Genomic DNA, 20145 nt, shown 5'->3' with positions numbered 1-20145 from the left:
ACATATCAAAAATATAAAAATCAAGTTAAATATTTTCAGGATCGGTCCTCTCAAGGGATCGGTCTTATACTTAGGTTCGATCATGAATTCAAATTTCAACTACAAAAAAAGTTCCAAAAGATCCTTAAACTGTGAAATTGCTTTTAAAAATAATTCTAATGTTTGAATTCATCCGGAAGTTCAAAAAACTAAACACTAATGAATTTACCAACTAGTGCAATGTTGATAACAAGAAGTTCATAGATAAACTATAATTCTTAATTCCACATACTCAATTCGTAAACATTACTAGCATATAATTCCTTATTGCTACTTTGGTAATGGTATCATGACTAAGTCATCATACTAAAGTCATTGTAAGTAATCCTCACTTTATATGTTATGTTTTCAATGAATATAAACTTGAAATAACAAAACATATAAATAAAACAAGTTAAGACTGTAATTACTAACCTCAAACTGAAAAATAATGTCTTTGTTGTTGTCGATACGTCTTCAGGTTCTTCATGAGTAACAAGAGAAAGTATCAACATTTCTATGTTTCTAGCCTACCCTAGCGAAGTTGATTTTAGTAACCAAATCAAGCGACTCAGAGTTTTGAAAACAAACTTGACAACCAAGCTTGGCATACCAATGCTTGGTTTATCTAGAAATCTCTTAGGCCCAAACTAGTGACTTAATTCATCATGATTCGATGAAAACCTATGTCACTCAAGGTTGGATGTTTTACGTGTTCTACTTAGTCACTTTTTGTTATATCAGCAATACTAGGGCATTATCTCACTTCCACCTAAGGGACGTTCACCTTGATGATTCAAGTACGTTACTTATGCAAGTTAATGAAAATTAATAAAAGCTATATTATAGCTATGTAAGAGTTGTCTGCAAAAAATAACTTAGGAATGCTTATTTATTTTAAGATTGATTGTTGTTATGCTTAGCATGAGTACTACGAGCTTGTTATAACTCAAAGCTTTCCAAAATTACAAGTGTCCATATTTAGTGAAATGCATTAAACGTAAGCAACTATAACGTGTAGTAAATATAGTGGAGATCTTAAACATTATGTGAGTGTTAAATTTCACAAAATACCATATTAGAAACAATTTTTTTGTCATTAGTACATGTAAGTTTTTCATGGATATAAACTAAAAAAATTATCTAAGTAATTTTTAGAGCACTGCTCGGTCGAACTCGTAAGCGTTGCTATCTCAGGATTGTTTGTCAAGTTTAGTTGTCAAAACTATAAGTCTTGATTTCTAGTCTACTTATACCTAAGTCTCGGATTAGGATATAAAGTGTAGTTGAGCATTAGACTTCACGGCGTTCATCGATTGAAGACGAAGAACTACTAAGGGGATCTTGTAGAACTTCATCAACAAAAGGTACATGGAGACTTGAACTCACCTATCACTCAAAAGTCTATCTACTCTATCTCCTATTTGAGACAAAAGTCGTATAGCTATATAGACTTCGATTATACACATTTGATATTTCGAGCTGAGTTTAACTCGCTTACATATTTCTCGAAATATGTATTGGTAAGCTTTCACTTTAACCAAGTTCATCTTATATTCTTGACGAAATTCAAAAGATGATCATGTAAAAATCGCCTTGTAACATATTACATGATTTGTGTGAAACATTCATTTGATGTAGACTCAGAATGTTTCGTATTGATCATTCGATCACTTGAAAATTGCTTTGAATCTAATAGTTTGTGTGAAACATCTATTTTCGTCTTCCAAGAATTTTCAATGATTGAAATGGGAGTTTATAACGATTAACCATGATTGGATATAAACATAGTACGCGTACTTGCATATGTGTAGTCCAAGACCCACAATCTAGTATGCATACTCGTATGCGTACTGGTTGGTTAGGTGAATTCCGAGAGTTATAGTATGCATACACGTATGCGTACTGGCGAAGTCAGTTGAAGTCCGGGAACTTTAGTATGCGTAACCGTACGCGCACTATATTCAACTGAGGTCGGATGTGAACGACAGTATACCTGCCCGTTTGCATTCTGGCAAACACAGTCCAAGTCCGGCTACTTAGGTATGCGTACCCATTTGCATACTTGAGTAGGTTATGTTCTAAAATCAGTTTGTTCATGAACTAATACATTAAGGAATGCAATATTTTGCAAACCGTGGATATAATGTTCATGAATTGATTCGAGTGAATCAAAATCGATTTTGCTTCAATTGTGTCTTGTATACTTCTATGTGAACAAGTGGGGGTCTAACAACCTCACCCAATATTTCGCTTAGGAATCTGTATGGACTAACTGCAATATACTTTTAAGAGAATCAACTAGACAATCAGACTCAATCTTAGTAAAAAGTATATCAAAGAGTTATATCTCAATTTCTTGATTCAATCCCAACTAAAGCAAATAGAAATCTGCTAGTCTGATTGAATACAAGAGAAATAACTTGAACGGTACCAAAGACCAATGTTCAAGGATCAATCAATTTAATCAACAACCAAAGGTTGGATTTACCAATTGATCGATACAACGCATAACCGGTGATATTTCAATTATATAACAAAATATAATGTGGAAAAGAAATAACACACACACCAGAATTTTTGTTAACGGGAAAACCTCAAATGCAGAAAAACCCTGGGACCTAGTCCTGATTGAACACACACTGTATTAAGACGCTACAGACACTAGCCTACTAAAAACTAACTTCGGTCTGGACTGTAGTTGAACCCCAATCAATCTCACACTAATCCAAGGTACAGTTGCGATCCTTACGTCTCTGATCCCAGCAGGATACTACGCACTTGATTCCCTTAGCTGATCTCACCCACAACTGAGAGTTGCTACGACCCAGAGTCGAAGACTTTAATAAACAAATCTGTATCACACAGAAAAGTCTACAGTAATAGATAAATCTGTCTCCCACAGAAATACCTACGAGTTTTTTTTTCCGTCTTTTGATAAATCAAGGTGAACAACAACCAATTGATATACCAGACTTATATTCCCGGAGAACAACCTAGAAATATCAATCACCTCACAATAATCTTAATCGACTGGCGAAACAAGATATTGTGGAATCACAAACGATGAGACGAAGATGTTTGTGACTACTTTTATATCTTCCCTATCGGATAAATTAATCTTAAGCCAATCTTACGAGTGTACTCAATCACGATAGAAAGAACAAGATCAGATCACACAACTACAACGAAAATAGTTGGGTCTGGCTTCACAATCCCAATGAAGTCTTCAATTCGTTAACCTACAGGGTCTCGATAGAAACCTAATGTTAAAGAAGAATCGACTCTATCTTATACAACTAGTATCACACATGAGGTGTGGGGGATTAGGTTTCCCAGTTGCTAGAGTTCTCCTTTATATAGTCTTCAAATCAGGGTTTGCAATCAATGCTACCTTGGTAACAAAGCATTCAATATTCATCATTAGATGAAAACTTGATTAGATTCGAGCTAATATCTTTCAACCGTTAGATCGAACTTAGCTTGTTATACACAAATGAAATGTAACTTCATTTAGGTTTGAGTAACCGTACCTAAACGTGTACACCTAGTTGGTTCAACAATATTTAACCAATGGTTATCCATATGAGCACTTTCATATCAACCTTATTCATCTTCACCACAACTAGTTCAAATGACTCAAATGAACTAGTTAGAGAGTTGTTCAATAGCTTCGATCTCATAAAAGTATACAAGACACAATCGAAGCAAAATAGTTTTGATTTACTCGAATCGATTCATCAACATTATAGCCACGGTTTGAAAAGATTTCATTCCTTAATTTATAAATGTCTTAGTTCACGAATTAAACTGATTTTAGAAAATAACCCACTTAAGTACGCATACGGGTACGCATACTTAAGTACCCAGACTGAGCTTGTTTTCAGTTCACAAACACCAGCAAAAATTCACGGGATGTTAACTTCCGATAGTACGCATACTTTGGTTCAAGGATTTTGGACTTACACAAGTATGAGTTCACATACAATGTTTATATACAAACATGGTTATATATTCTAAACTCTCATTTCAATCATTGAAACATTCTTAGAGGATGTTATATAGTGGTTGTTCACACACTACTTTTCATCAAAGTGATTTTCAAGAGATTGAAATAACTAACATGACTTTCGTCACGAGTAAAGATGAACTTGGCCAAAGCGAAAGCTTATCAACACAAATTTCGAGAAATAGATAAGCGAGATAAACTCGGAACGAAATAGCAAATGTGTATAACCGAAGTCTATATATCAATACGACTTTTGTCTCAAGATAGGAGATAGAGTAGATAGACCTTTGAGTGATAGATAAGTTCAAGTCTCCACATACCTTTTTGTCGATGAAGATCCACCAGTTCCTTGAGTAGTTCTTCGTCTTTGCATGATGAACGTCGTGGAGGCTAGAGCTCAACTACACTTTATATCCTAGTCCGAGACTTAGCTATAAGTATACTAGAAATCAAGAATTATAGTTTTGGAAACTAAACTTGACAATCAAGCTTGAGATAGCAACGCTTGCGAGTTTGACAGACCAGTGCTCTAACAATCGCCCCCTTGGTAAATTTTAGTGACAAAACTATCAATACAATACAAAATAAATAAACTTTGCAGCTTCTCATCCACATGTTTGATCTCCTTGGTTCTTCAACATTACTCGAATCTTCGTCACTTCCAAGTACTCTAATGATTCCAAAGATATTAAATGCAACATCATCATTGTCGAAGATCCGTAGACATAACAATGAGAAAACAAAAGCTCTCAATCATTGTTATATAGTGTCATAGTATTATTACACAGCATCAAAGTTCAATTGTATCACAACTTTGACAACAATACTATGGTGATATGTATCACTCCCCCTTAATCAATACTTCATCTCACATGAAAACTACTCCCCCTTACATAATGATCCGAAAGCCATATGTATTTGTAGTGTGAACTACACATTAATTCTCCCCCTTTTTGTCAATAAAATTGGCAAAGGTACGAAAACAAGTGGGATCCTAATGAAATTTCCATAGAGACACTTCATGACCAAAAGAAAGTACATATCAACTTTTTAGATGCAATTATATAGTCGAAACTAAATGCATTCATCAAGGAGTTTATAAAGATACAAGATAACCCCTATAATATTCCACAGCCGCACTCCCCACAAAGATTTGGAAATTAAGCACAAGTCAATTAAGAACTCTCCCCCATAAAATGTCATTCCCGAAAGAACAACAAGAGCGACTTTACTTTCACAAGAAAAGAAGGATTTCTTTGGACATTAAAAAATTACATAAGAATATGAATTTGTATCTGAAAGTCTCAATTAAACTAACCACAAGAGAACCTATGATTAATTTAATCGGAAATGCTCATATAAGAGAACTTATGGAGCCGCACAGTATTTACATAAAAAATATGGATCAGGGAAGATCAATACCGCGGAATGAACAAAGATTCATTCTATTCTTCATCATCATTTGCACAATGACATATAATAGACTTAATCTTTGTAAACAAAATCTCATCCTATCTTTTATCAATAATGACATAATAGGCTCATCTTTTGTTTGTCAAAAGTTCATTCAATCTTTTATGAATACTTGCATATCGAGATATGTAGGACTTAACTTTTGACCACGTATGAGAAAATCATAGTTCACGGATGCAAACACACATATCCCGTAACAAATTGCAATATATGAAACCATAAAGATTAATACTGCAAAATCATCCTCCAAATAAACTTTAGAATTTAAATAAATAAATCTAAAAACATTGAAGATGAAAACCATTGGACATAGCTATGTGTAATCACAATAATGGATATTCCAAACCCTAGTTATCCTTATTAAAAACACAAGAATAAATTCTCATAAGATTTTTTCCTAGAAAAAATAAAATCAACAAGCTAATAAACAAAGAAAGACTCATAAATCACCAAAACCGAACACGAACTGACTTCAAATACACGTTTCGGAAATCTCACGAGCCTTGAGATCTTTGAGCTTGTGATTGACAGCATCCACTGCATCTTCAGAGAAGATATCCTCATTGAGAAGTTCTTTAACATGTGTCTTTATGAGACCAAGGTCGGTCGTAACTTTTTCAACTCAGTTCTTAATACATCAAGACTCTTCAAAGGATCAACGAGTTGCAATTTTGCATCCTCAAAGTATTTAAGAAAATCATGAACCAGTTCAGTAGAAACCATATCCTCATTCTCAATGTCCTGATGTGTATAGGCATAATAACATGAGGCATTAGGATGATCATCCTCTACAAGGGTTATTTTCTTCCTCCCTTTGGACTCGAAACCAATACTTTTATCAAGAAATCCTCTTGCAAAATCACCAGAGCGAGAAGATGAATACATTCTTGACAAACCACAAAACAACCCAGAGTATGAGTACGCGACTCAAGGAATTGGTATTTAAATGGTTTCTTAGGGAAAGTAACTTTTAGGATTTCCAAAAATTGATTCGTGACAGTAACACGGGTATCCATATGAACACAACTTGACCCAATAATAAAGGTACGCAACATGTCGTATTTTTACATCATGACAGAATTTCTGCTATGTGAAAATTATCACAAGAATTTTTTGCTCAATAAATTTTATATCTCCATAGAGAACCAATTTAGATCACACAAGTAGCAGGCAACATAGTTGCAATGAAAACAAAAGAAGAACAACATCAGACACAACCAATACTTAAGAAAAGTTGTATTCAGACAATAGTTTAGCTATGGACAATAAGAAAATAGCTCAACTAAACAGACAGTAATTTTGCCAACAGTATACCTGATTATTAACACATCTTACTCAACAGGATTTTTATGAGTAAGTTTTCAATCCTTGTGATTAATTAACACAAGTATGAGTTCTAATCTCATTAAATGAATTGTGTTTATGGTTGAGTCTCTTTTTCCTTTCGAATCTAGGAAAGAATTCCTTTTGATGTGAGAAATTATCATAAAACTCACTGTCATCAAAATACAAAACATAGTTTGAGTTATTACCATAAGAATTTTGACTGGAGGAAGTTGACATCATGTTGACGACTTCTTTATAACCTTCAATTATCACCTTTAGGTTATTTCTCATATCATCATTTTTGCTCCCTTATTCTGATACCTTGTTCACATCAAACATAGCCTTGTCTCCCTTTTTGACAGAAGAGAATTCTGGATCTCTTCTTAGACGATTTTTGTTGAGTCGTCTGTTATGCTTCTGAGCATTTGAGGAACTCATCGAACTGACTTTCCTGGTAGAATACACAGGGTGAGTACTAAAACCAATTGGTTTAGACATACGAATGTCAGTTACACCTTTGAGGATTAAGTCTAAGGTGTGTTGAAGTCGAACAAAGGAATTATTATTCAACCTAGAGTTTCTCTTTTGCTTAACAGGCCCTTTTGAATCACAAAAGAGACATACTTTATGATCACGAGGATGATTAGATAGTACAGACTTAACGTCATCGTTTGGAGATTTCTTCCTTCCATGTGATGTGGAACATCCTTGATTAAAGGAGGCTATGGGCACATCTTTTCCAATAGGAAGGGATTCCGGTTTTACTTCTGAAATTGGAACTCTTTCAGTTGTGATAGAGTAGATGGTATAGTATACTTCTTGGAACATCCTTGAATCGAGAGTTTACTCAAGCAATGTTCGCTTTCCAAAGCATCCTTTTTGAGGCTTGCCTCGAGTAAGATACGTGAAGACTGAACTTCAGTATTTTCTTTGCAATGAGCTTTTCCTTTAGAGTCACAGTCTCTTACTATACCAAGAAGAACATTGACATTGTTTTTCAACTGATTAAACCTATCAACTTGGATTCTAACAAGGTTTAGAATCAGTTCACTCTCTTCAGATGCTTCCCATTCGTCGGAGATAGACTTTTTTGAAGGATAATCGGGATAACACATGTCAGTGTCTATTTGTTTCGTCAAAACACTAGGTTTATCTATATTTGATATTGACGAATCTTTAATAGACATTGTGGAAACAGAACTTTTGTTTCTGGTGACGCGTTTATCAGAGATATTACTGCCGTCCATAGAGTCAGATCACTACAAACACAATGTGTTTGTATTTTTGAAACTTACTTATCTTAATCAAAATATAAAATTAACTTAAATTTGAAGATAATAACCTTGATCAAAAACTATAAACAATGACTCTTTATAACACTACATCTTCATCCCATTACGCGAATACATGTAGTAAACTTGCACAGAGGTGTTGCTTATTCCTTGAACCTTCAGGATCAGGAAGCGACTTTAAAAATCTTCTTCAGGGATAGAGATACCTAGAATTATCTCTACTTAGGTAGAAGAGAAACTAATATATTTTCAGTTTATTTAGATTTCAGTAGTTGTAACTTTCTTGATGTTAAGTTTTCGTTTATTCTAAGGTCTTTCTCTTCTGATATAAGACCACTTAGGAACGGTTAATTAAATTCGGTAAACATCTTTTATAATCTGAGGATAAAACTCACTTTGTCGTATTATTAGATTTCGACATGAGAGACCATTATTCAGTACCTACAATTCGCTTGGGTGGTTCACTGCCTATACTTGTAGTTAAGGTTGTTAGAGCATAGATCGGTTGAACCCACCAAGTGTTTGTATGTCATGGTTGGTTGTCATATTTTAGTATCAAAACTCATCTAGAGTCGCTTGATTAATTATTAGAGTCAACTCCGTTTAGGATAGACTACAAAGTCTAGGAATATTGAAACTTACAAGTATTACTCTGAAGACCTGAAGAATGGGAAGAAGTAACGACTACAACAAAGACATCATCCTTCCACTTGAGGATAGTAATATTGACTTGAAATTATTTCCATTCCTAATGTATCTTTCAAGTCACTTTTGATTGAAAACATAACATGCGAAGTTATATATTTGTGAAACTCTAGTATTAGACTTGGTCATTTTATTATGATCAAAGTGTCAATGAAGTATATTAAATTACAAAGTACAATGCTTATCTTTTGAACTTCGTAAGTGCAACGTCAACATAATTTATGTAATTTGTTACTTGATTGTGTGTACGGGATATAGATGTGATTTCATCCTAGGAAACAATGTTTTATAACATTTGTTTAAAGGAAGTACATATATGAACTTGTTTCGTAATCTAAAGGAAATCAACGGGTATGTTGGTCCGGTTTCTCATGAATATCTTTTATGACCGAATCATAAGTATGGTAGGATATGTGGTATAACCAATTCTTAATCTATGTTGAGAGTCAAGGTAGAACCGATACTTACCTATCTTGGGAACCTGGTATAACCGCTTCTTAAACTTATGTTGAGAGTCTAGGTGGAACCGGTCCTTACCTATATTGGGAATTTGGTATGACCAATTCTTAATCTATGTTGGGAATCATAGTGGAACCGATCCCTACCCATTTTGGGAACTTGGTACGGCCGATTTCTTAATTTATGTTAGGAGTCAGGATGGAACTGATCCCTACCTATGTTGGAGACTTGGTGAACCAAAACTTAACCTATGTTAGGTGTCATGGTAGAACCGGTCCCAAATGCAAAACCAAATATCAAGTTCACATATTACTTCACGGTTTTGTGTGAGTTTGGAATTAGGGTTTGCTAACATAGGAAATTTATGGATGTCGACATAATTTGAACATGTGCACATTCTTATTCATAATTGTTCAAAAATATTCCTTGATACTCAAGGTGATCCCAAACCGAAATGTTGAGAATTTTTTAATAATGATTTTCGATTCTATATGTTTTGATTTCCCATCACCCCATATGATCCCACTTTAACCCAGTTTAACCACCGGATGTCGAGGAACTAGTTAACCCATGAACATCAATAGGATCCCTTTTTGACCTAGAATTAAAACATAGCTATAGAACAAGGAACATTAGTAATGTGCTAAACTAATATTGGAAGTTTTTTTTATGAGAGATTTCGGAAATATTGTTTGACATTAATTAGAAATAGGAAAACCGAAAGTAGGTACTTATTGCATATCTTGAGAATATTTTCAGTTTTGGAATTTCCTTGTTGTCCAAATAACTTTGGTCTATAAATAGTTGAGTTTGCATTTTTTGCAAACTATACTAAGAGCCAAGCAAACTTCATTCGTGTTGTTTCTGGTGGATCCGTCTATCCGGAGAGGAAATTACCCTAATTAGGTGAAATCTCTTACGACCGCTTGTTTAAAAACTTTTGTGGCATCAAGAAGCTCTACGAGTACCGTTGGTGGGAACTAGATAATTCTATTATTTATTTGATTGACTAACGGTTGTAGAAACTTTGGTTACACCTAGTTTGATTATTATTGAGAGCCTTCTCTTCTGACATAAGGGTCACTCAAACTAGATCAAAGTATCGACGAGATCTGTATAACTGTTGTTAAATCTAAAGACATCTTGTGATAATACATTGTTAACATACTCCGTTCTGCACGTGATTGATCAAAATAGGATTCAAGTTTTTTTGTGCAGGTAATTTAAAGATAATTGAAGATTTGAGCACGAAGAAGATTTATCTAATTAGTTTTCGTATCTTGTGAATTTTGTGCACACATCTTGATCGGTTGGGATCCAACCAGGTCTTGTTTATCTTTGATAGACTTGTGAATATCTAGTTGATTAGATCGGCGTCTCTTTATAGTTCTCTTTGAGATCTATTTAGATTGATTGCGAATCTAGATCTAATTACTTCGGTAATAAGAATCTTGATTGATCTAAACCGGACAAAGGAGTTTACTAGATTAAACATAAGAGCCTTTGTCGTTGACTCAACATATATATATACTAAAGATTTAATAGAGTGGTTGCCAGACCGATTTTTTCCTTTACTATTTAGAATACGATCAAAATGAGTTGAGTACATAAGACTGTACTTTGTAAAGCAACTCAAGATAGTGATTTCTATCTTGATATTCACGTGCGTGACCAAACGGTCAAAGACGCAGGGATACTGAGGGAACTAAGTAACTAGGGGCAGTTTACTTAGTCTCAATTATACGAAGTTGGTTTTGTTCTTTTTATAGCGGCTTAATTCTGGGAGTATTCAAAACTGGACTAGGTCCCAGGGTTTTTCTGCATCTTCGGTTTTCGCGTTAACAAAATCTTGTTTGTGTTATTTACTTTATTTCTCATAATTGTTTAGTTATAATAAAGTAAATATACTTGTACGTTAATACATATTACTTGACATTGATCCTATAGTCAATCGTTTTAAGTACCGTAACTATTGTAAAGAAAATATCTTGTTGTCCTATTGTTTAAATTTTTCCATAGACGATCGCACAAGACATCAGAGTTATAAGTTGAAACGAAATGATTGTGGTGTATTTGGGTACCTTCGTTATTCAAAGGTAATTAAGAGTAACTTGTTCAAGGAAGAACCTTGTCTTAAAAGTTTCACGTATTCATGATCCATGCTGATCTTTTTTCATCATACAAGTTCTGTTGATTGCATCTGTTAGAGCACTGCTAGGTCGAACTCGCAAGCGTTGCTATCTCAAGCTTATTTTTCAAGTTTAGTTGATCAAAACTATATACTTGATTTCTAGTATACTTATAGCTATGTCTCGGATTAGGATAAAATGTGTAGTTGAGCTTTAGTCTTCACGGCATTCACCAATTGTAGACGAATATCCACTGTGGATATTTGAGGAACTTCATCAACAAAAGGTATATGGAGACTAAAACTTATCTATCGCTCAGAAGTCTATTCTATCTTCTAATGAGACTAAGTCGTCTAGCTATATAGACTTTTACATTATACACATTTGATATTTCGAGCCGAGTTTATCTCGCTTATCTATTTCTCGAAATATGTGTTGGAAGCTTTTTGCTTTAGATATGTTCATCATTTTATTGACGAGTTTAGTTGGAAACAACCTATTTGTTGGAAACTAAACATTAACTCAAAAGATGATCATGTGAAAACTACCTTGAACATCTTATATGATTTGTGTAAGACAATCATTTGATGTTAGCTGGGGAAGTTTCGTATTGATCATTCGATCACTTGAAAAGTACTTGAAGCTAATGGTACGTGTGAGACTACCATTGTTGTCTTCCAAGGATGTTTCAATGATTTAAATGAGAGTTTAGGACGATTACCCATGTGTGGATACAACACGGTATGCATACCTAGTATGCGAACTGTATTGTGATGATTCAGGTCCGGAACTCTTGTTTGCGTACCTAGTATGCAGACGGATTTACATGAGAAGGTACGGAACTCTTGTTTGCGTACCTAATATGCGAACAGTTATACCTGAGTTGGGTCCGGAACGTTTGTTTGCGAACCGGGTTTGCGAACGGCTTTATTAGGCCAAGGTTCGGAGTTGTTGTTCGTGTACCTGGTTGGTGAACACAGTGGTGAAGTTCTAGAGTCGGTTATGTATGATTCTCATACTCATGAACTAAAATATTTATGATTTAAGGAATGCATCTTTGAAAACCATGGCTTAATGTTCGTGAATTGATTCTTGTATAAGTATTTTGTACGATTACGAATCAAACCGATTTCGACTCAATTTGTTCATATATATTTCTATGAGATAGTGAACAATTGAACAACTCTATTTGAAACACAATTAGATTCATCTGATTATCTTTCATGATTGTTTTGGATAGATTTTACTCCAAAGTTTTGTTTTTTGTATCTTGAGTTGATTACAAATAGTTGTTGTGCTAATCTTGTGCTATAAATTTTTATCTTGTGAGAACATAAAATTTGTTGAGCTAAGATTTGTGAAAAAAATATTCACTTAGCAAAATATTGTTGTGTAACCATTATACTTTGTGGATGGGATTCTGCAGCATGTCTAAAGTTCCTTTTGTGGGTTGAATTTGATGTTTCTACGGGTACCCATTGTTACATGTCACGAACCGACTCTGAAACCCTAAAAATATATTCCTTAAAAATCGTTTATATACCTATCACGTTGAGTTGAGTTATCTCACTCTATGTTATTATCAAGAATGTCTTCTCCTTCTTGCACTTGTGATTTTACAAAAGGATTTCTTGATAAGGGTGTTGGTTACGGATCCAAAGGGAAGAAGAAAAGAACATCAGTAGAAGATGATCTTGTCAAATATCATAACTCCGAAGATTATCCTGATATCTCATGCTACTATGCATATACCCATCAAGATGTAGAGCATGATGAGATGGTTTCTGTTGAAGTTGTTCATGATTTTCTTAAATACTTTGAGGAAGCAAAACTGCAGCTCATTGATACTATGAAAGTTATCGATGTGTTACGAACTGAGTTGAAAAAGGTTAATTCTGACCTTGTTTTCATGAAGACGCATGTTAAAAACCTTCTCAATTAATGAGGATTTCTTCTCCAAAGAAGCAGTATACGATGTCAATCACAAACTCAAAGGTCTTAAAACCCATGAGGGTTCCGAAAGTGTACTTTGATTTTATTACAGTTTTGTTTTGATTTTTAGGATTAGAGTTTATTTATGTCTAGGAAACTTCTTATGAGAATTTATTCTTATGTTTAAGAAGGATGACTATGGTTTGGAATAACATTTTTTGTGATTACATATAGATATTTCAACGATTTTCATCTTGCAATGTTTGTAGATTTATTTATTTAAATTCTAAATTCATTTGGATGATGATTTTGCAGTATTTAATCTTTTGATTTCATATATTGCAATTTCTTATGATATATATAAGTGTTTACGTTCGTGAACTGTGCTTATCTCATATATGCTCAAAAGTTAAGTCTATTGTGTCTTTATGCAAATATTGATAAATGATAGAATGAACTTTTAAAAAATCCACAGTATTGATCTTTCCCTGATCCACTTTTATGTGAAAGTACGATATGACTCCGTAAGTTTTCTTATGTTGAGTGTTTCCGATTGAATTAATCAATAAGGTCTTCTTATGGTTAATTTATTCGAGTTTACTAGATACAAATCCATGTAATTTGTTAATGTCCAAAGAAATCCTTATTTTCTTGTAAAAGTAAGGTCGCTCGTGTTGTTCTCTTGGGAATGACATCAAATGGGGGAGAGTTCTTAATTGAACTTGTGCTTAATTGTCATATCTTTATGGGGAGTGCGGCTATGGAATATTGTAGGAGTTATCTTGTATCTTTATAAACTCCTTGATGAGTACACTAATTTTTGACTATGTGAAATCACCGAAACAAAGTTGATATGTTTATATTTTAGTCATGAAGTATCTTTTTGAAAATATCATTATGATCCCATAGTTTTCGTACCTTTGCCAATTTTTATTGACAAAAAGGGGGAGAATTATTTGGTAGTTCACACTAAATACATGTGGTTTACGGATCATTATGTAAGGGGGATTGGTTTTCATTGTAAGATAAGGTATTGACTAAGGAGGAGTGATACATATCACCATAATATTATTTCAAATTTGTGATGAAATTGGACTTTGATTATATATAGTAATACTATGACACTGTATAACAACAACGATGAGTTACGGATCTTTAAAAACAATGGTGCAATTGGACTTTGGTTTTTTTATTGTTATGGTTACGGATCTTTAAGCGTTGCTATCTCAAGCTTGTTTGTCAAGTTTAGTTGTCAAAACTATAAGTCTTGATTTCTAGTATACTTATAGCTATGTCTTGGATTAGGATAAAATGTGTAGTTGAGCTTTAGACTTCACGGCGTTCATAAATTGAAGACGAAGATCTACTAAGGAGAGCTTGGAGGAACTTCATTAACAAAAGGTATGTGGAGACTTGAACTCATCTATCACTCAGAAGTCTATTCTATCATATCTCCTATTGAGACTAAGTCGTATAGCTATATAGACTTTACATTATACACATTTAATATTTATAGCTGAGTTTAACTCGCTTATATCTTTCTCAAAATATGTGTTGGAAAGCTTTTTGCTTTAACTATGTTCATCATTATTCTTGACGAAAGTCAAAAGATGATCATGTGAAAATCGCCTGGTAACATATTACATGATTTGTGTGAGACAGTCATTTGATGTAGACTCGGAATGTTTCGTATTGATCATTCGATCACTTGAAAATTGCTTATAAGATAATAGTTTGTGTGAGACAACTATTGTCATCTTCTAAGAATTTTTAAATGATTGAAATGGGAGTATGTGGGTCCGGGAACCAAGTATGCATACCTGTATTTGAACGGTTTTAACTGTCAAAATCCAGGAACTAAGTTTGCGTACCCGTTTGCAAACTGTTTCACCTGAATTTGGTCTGGAACGACAGTATGCATACCTGTTTGCGAACTGTCGGAAAAGATCAAGTCTAGAACTTAAGTTTGCGTACCCGTTTGAAAACTTATGTGGTTAACTTATAAAATAGGCTAGGTATGATTTCATACTCATGAATAAATACATTTATATATTAAGGTATGCAATCTTTGCAAACCGTGGCTAAAATGTTCATGAACTGATTCTTTAGAATAAACTTCAATTGTGTCTTGTATACTTCTATGAGAATATAAACAATTGAACAACTCCATGAGCAACACAATTAGATTCATTTGATTATCATTTGATCTAGAAGTGTTAAGATGAACATGGTTAATACAAAAGTGTTCATATGGCTAACTTCTGTTAACTATTGTTGAGCCAACTCAATATACACGTTTAGGTACGATTACCCATATCTAAATGAAGGTATATTTCATTTGTGTGTAACAAGCTAAGACCATCTAACGGTGGAGAGATATTGCCTTGGTGTGCAAATTTAGCTTGAATCTTAAATTATGTTTTCATCCAACGGTGGATATTGATTGATTTGTTGTAAATTTATCTAACCCTGATTTGAAGACTATATAAGGGAGAACTCTAGCAACTTGGAAACCTAATCACCACACCTACTGTGTGATACTTGTTGTGACTAGAGTGAATTCTCCTTTAACCTAGATTTTTCCTAAAACCATTATAGGTTAACGACCTGAAGACTTCATTGGGATTCTGAAGCAGACCCAACTTGAAAAACCGGGTGTGTAACAACTACACCCAATATTTCGTTTAGGAAATCTGTATGGACTAACTCCGATATATTTCCAAGAGAATCAACTAGACAGTGAGACTCAATCAAGGAAAATACATCTAAGAGCTATATCTCAATTTCTCAAATCAATCTGCAATCGAACAGATAAAAATCTGTGAGACGGATTAATATGAGAAATAACTTGGATGGTACCAAAGACCAATATCCAAGCGTCAATCAATTTATATCAACAACCAAAGGTTGGATTATCTAATTGATTGAACTACACACAACATGTGATATTTCAATTATATAAAAATATAATGCGGAAAAAAAATAACACAGACACCAGAAATTTTATTAACGAGGAAACTGCAAACGCAGAAAAACCCAGGGACCTAGTCCAGATTTGAACACCACATTGTATTATGCCGCGACAGACTCTAGCCTACTAAAATTTAACTTCGGACTGAAATGTAGTTGAGCCCTATCCAATCTCACACTGATTAAGGTACAACCGCATTCCTTACGCCTCTTGAACCACGTCGGATTCTGCACACTCGATTCCCTTAGCTGATCTCACCCACAACTAAGAGTTGCTAAGAACCAAAGTCGAAGACTTGATAAACAAATCTGTATCACACAGAAAAGTCTATTGAATAGATAAATTTGTCTCCCACATAAATACCTACGAGTTTTTGTTATGTATTTTGATAAATCAAGGTGAACAGGAATCAATTGATACACCAGACTTATATTCCCGAAGAAAATCCTAATAATATCAATCACCCTCACAATAATCTTAATCGTATGGAAGAGACACAAGATAGTGTGTTGAATGTATCGCATGATCCTTTTTGGAGCTGCAAGATGAGACTCCTTTGGAGTAGCCTGAAATCTAGCACAACAACCAACACTAAAAGCAATATCAGGTCAAGTATCTGTGAGATGTAAAAGGCTTCCAATGATAGATCGATAAAGTTTTTGATCCACACTTACTCATTTTCATCTCGATGTAGTTTACCAGTAGTGGGCATAGGAGTTAGTTTTGGAGTTGACTTATCAAGACCGAACCTTGTCACAAGATCCTTAGCATATTTTTCTTGAGATAAGTAAATTTCATCCTTATGTTGTTGAATCTGTAATCCTATAAAGAATTGTAACTCACCAACATTGCTCATTTCAAACTCCTTACCAAGAGAGACTTGAAAATCTTTTGCAAGTTTCTCAGATATTGATCCATAGATGATATCATATACATAGACTTGAGCAATGACAACATCTTTCCAACTCCATTTGGTAAACAAAGTTCTATCGGCTCCACCTCTCGAAAAACCTTTCCTAAGAATTAAAGTAGTTAGTTTTTCGAACCAGGCACGAGGTGCTTGTTTTAACCCATATAATTCCTTCTTGAGCTTAAGGACATGATCTGAGAATTTGGAATTTTCAAATCCCTTAGGTTGAGCAACATAGACCTCTTCCTTTAAATTTTCATTTAGGAACGCAGATTTTATGTCCTTTTGAAATAGCTTAACCTTAAGGAAACAAGCATGAGCTAATAACAAACGCATGGACTCAAGGCATGCCACAGGAGCAAAGGTATTGTCAAAGTCGATACCTTCAATTTGTGAATATCCCTGAGCGAGAGTCTAGCTTTGTTTCTGACAATGGTGCCAAATTCATCAGACTTGTTCTTGAATATCCATTTGGTACCAACAATATTGATATTGGAGGGACAAGGTACAAGCTCCCATACATCTTGTCTTTCAAATTGATTTAACTCTTCATGCATTTCATTCACCCAAAAGGGATCGCTAAGAGATTCATCAATATTTTCTGATTCTACTTGCGATAGATAACAAAAAATTGCAAATATTTTGAAGTTGTCATCTCGTCTTAGCTGTAGAATCCTTTCCTCCAATAATACCGTTAGTATCATGATTTATTTGAACCCAGAGGTGCCGAGGAGGAGCACGTTCTTGTTCAACAGGAATATACTGGTTAGGGCTTTTCTCCTCGTCATTAGAAATGTCAGGATCAGTAAATGTTGGAACAAATTCTACTGATTCTGGAATTTCCTTGACTTTCTCAATTGTCTCAGTTGGAGGTAATTCAGTAGGAGAGCTATCATGACGAAAAATTGCTCAGATCATCGATGATGACGTTTGCAGATTCCATCATAACTTGGGTTCTGAGATTAAAAACTCAAAAACCACGACTATCAGATGCATAGCCAAGAAAGATACCTTCATCGCTTTTAGAATCAAAATTGAAAAACCGGGGGTCTAACAACCACACCCAATATTTCGTTTAGGAAATCCGTATAGACTAACTCCAATATATTTCTAAGAGAATCAACTATACAGTCAAACTCACTCAAGGAAAATAATCCAAGAGTTATATCTCAATTTTTCAAATCAATCTGCAATCGAACAAATTGAAATATGTGAGCCGGATTAATACGAGAAATAACTTGGATGGTACCAAAGACCAATATCCAAGCGTAAATCAATTTATATCAACAACCAAAGGTTGGATTATCTAATGGATTGAACTACACACAACCTGTGATATCTCAATTATATAAAAGTATAATGCGGAAAAGAAATAACACAAACACCAGAAATTTTGTTAACGAGAAAACCACAAAGCATAAAAACCTCGGGACCTAGTCCAGATTTGAATACTATACTGTATTAAGATGCTACAGGCTCTAGCCTACTACAAGTTAACTTCAGACTAGAATGTAGTGGAGCCCTAACCAATATCACGCTGATAGATAAATCTGTCTCCCACAGAAATACCTGCGAGTTTTGTTTTGTCTTTTGATAAATCAAGGTGAACAGGAACCAATTGATACACCGAACTTATATTCCCTAAGAACAGCCTAGTAATATCAATCACCTCACAATAATCTTAATCGTATGGAAACGAAACAAGATATTATGAAATCACAAACAATGAGACGAAGATGTTTGTGACTACTTTTTATCTTACCTATCGGAGATTAAATCTCTAGAAAATCTTAGAGAAGATAGTACTCAATACGATAGAACAAAGTGGGATCAGAACACGCCACTACAGAGAAAATAGTTGGGCCTGGCTTCAGAATCCCAATGAAGTCTTTAAGTCGTTAACCTATAATGGTTTTAGGAAAAACCTAGGTTAAAGGAGAATCGACTCTAGTCGCAACTAATATCACACAGGAGGTGTGGGGATTAAGTTTCACAGTTGCTAGAGTTCTCCCTTATATAGTCTTTAAATCAGGGTTTGTAATCAATGTTACCTTGGTAACAAATCATTCAATATTCATCGTTAGATGAAAACCTAATTAGAGTCAAGCTAATATCTTTCAACCGTTATATCGAACTTAGCTTGTTATACACAAATGAAATCTGACTTCATTTAGGTATGAGTAATCGTACCCAAACATGTGCACATAGTTGGCTCAACAATAGTTAATCGAAGTTAGCCATATGAACACTTTCATATCAACCTTTTTTATCTTAATCACAACTAGTTCAAATGACTCAAATGAAACTAGTTTTAGAGTTGTTCAATTGTTTATATTCTCATAGAAGTATACAAGACCTAATTGAAGCAGAATCGATTTTGATTCACTTGAATCAATTAATGAACATTATAGACACGATTTGCAAAAGATTGCATTCCTTAATATATAGATGTATTTGTTCATGAACAAACCCATTTTAGAACTCCACCCACTCAAGTATGCAAATGGGAACGCATACTTAGAATTTCGGACTTGGTCTAGGTTCGCCAGTGTGCGAACGGGTACGCATACTGTCGTACGTGACCAAACTCAGTTGAATTCTCAGACTTGAACTTTTTAGCCGGTACGCATACGGGTATGCATACTAAGTTTCCGGACTTCAACTATCAAACCAGTACGCATACGGGTATGCATACTATGATTCCCCGACTAAGAATAACTTGCAACAGTTAGCATACAAGTACACATACTATGCTATATCCAATCAATAATTAATCGTTCTAAACTCTATGTTAATCATTAAAACATTCTTGGAAGACGGGAATAGCTGTCTCACATAAACTATTGGCTTCAAAGAAATTTTCAATTGATCAATAAATCAATACGAAACATTAATTCTGATTCTACATCAAATGACTGTCT

The sequence above is a fragment of the Papaver somniferum genome, chromosome 8 (assembly GCF_003573695.1).
Source record: "Papaver somniferum cultivar HN1 chromosome 8, ASM357369v1, whole genome shotgun sequence".
In the NCBI taxonomy this organism is placed as follows: domain Eukaryota; kingdom Viridiplantae; phylum Streptophyta; class Magnoliopsida; order Ranunculales; family Papaveraceae; genus Papaver; species Papaver somniferum.
Note: the sequence above shows the minus strand (reverse complement) of the source record.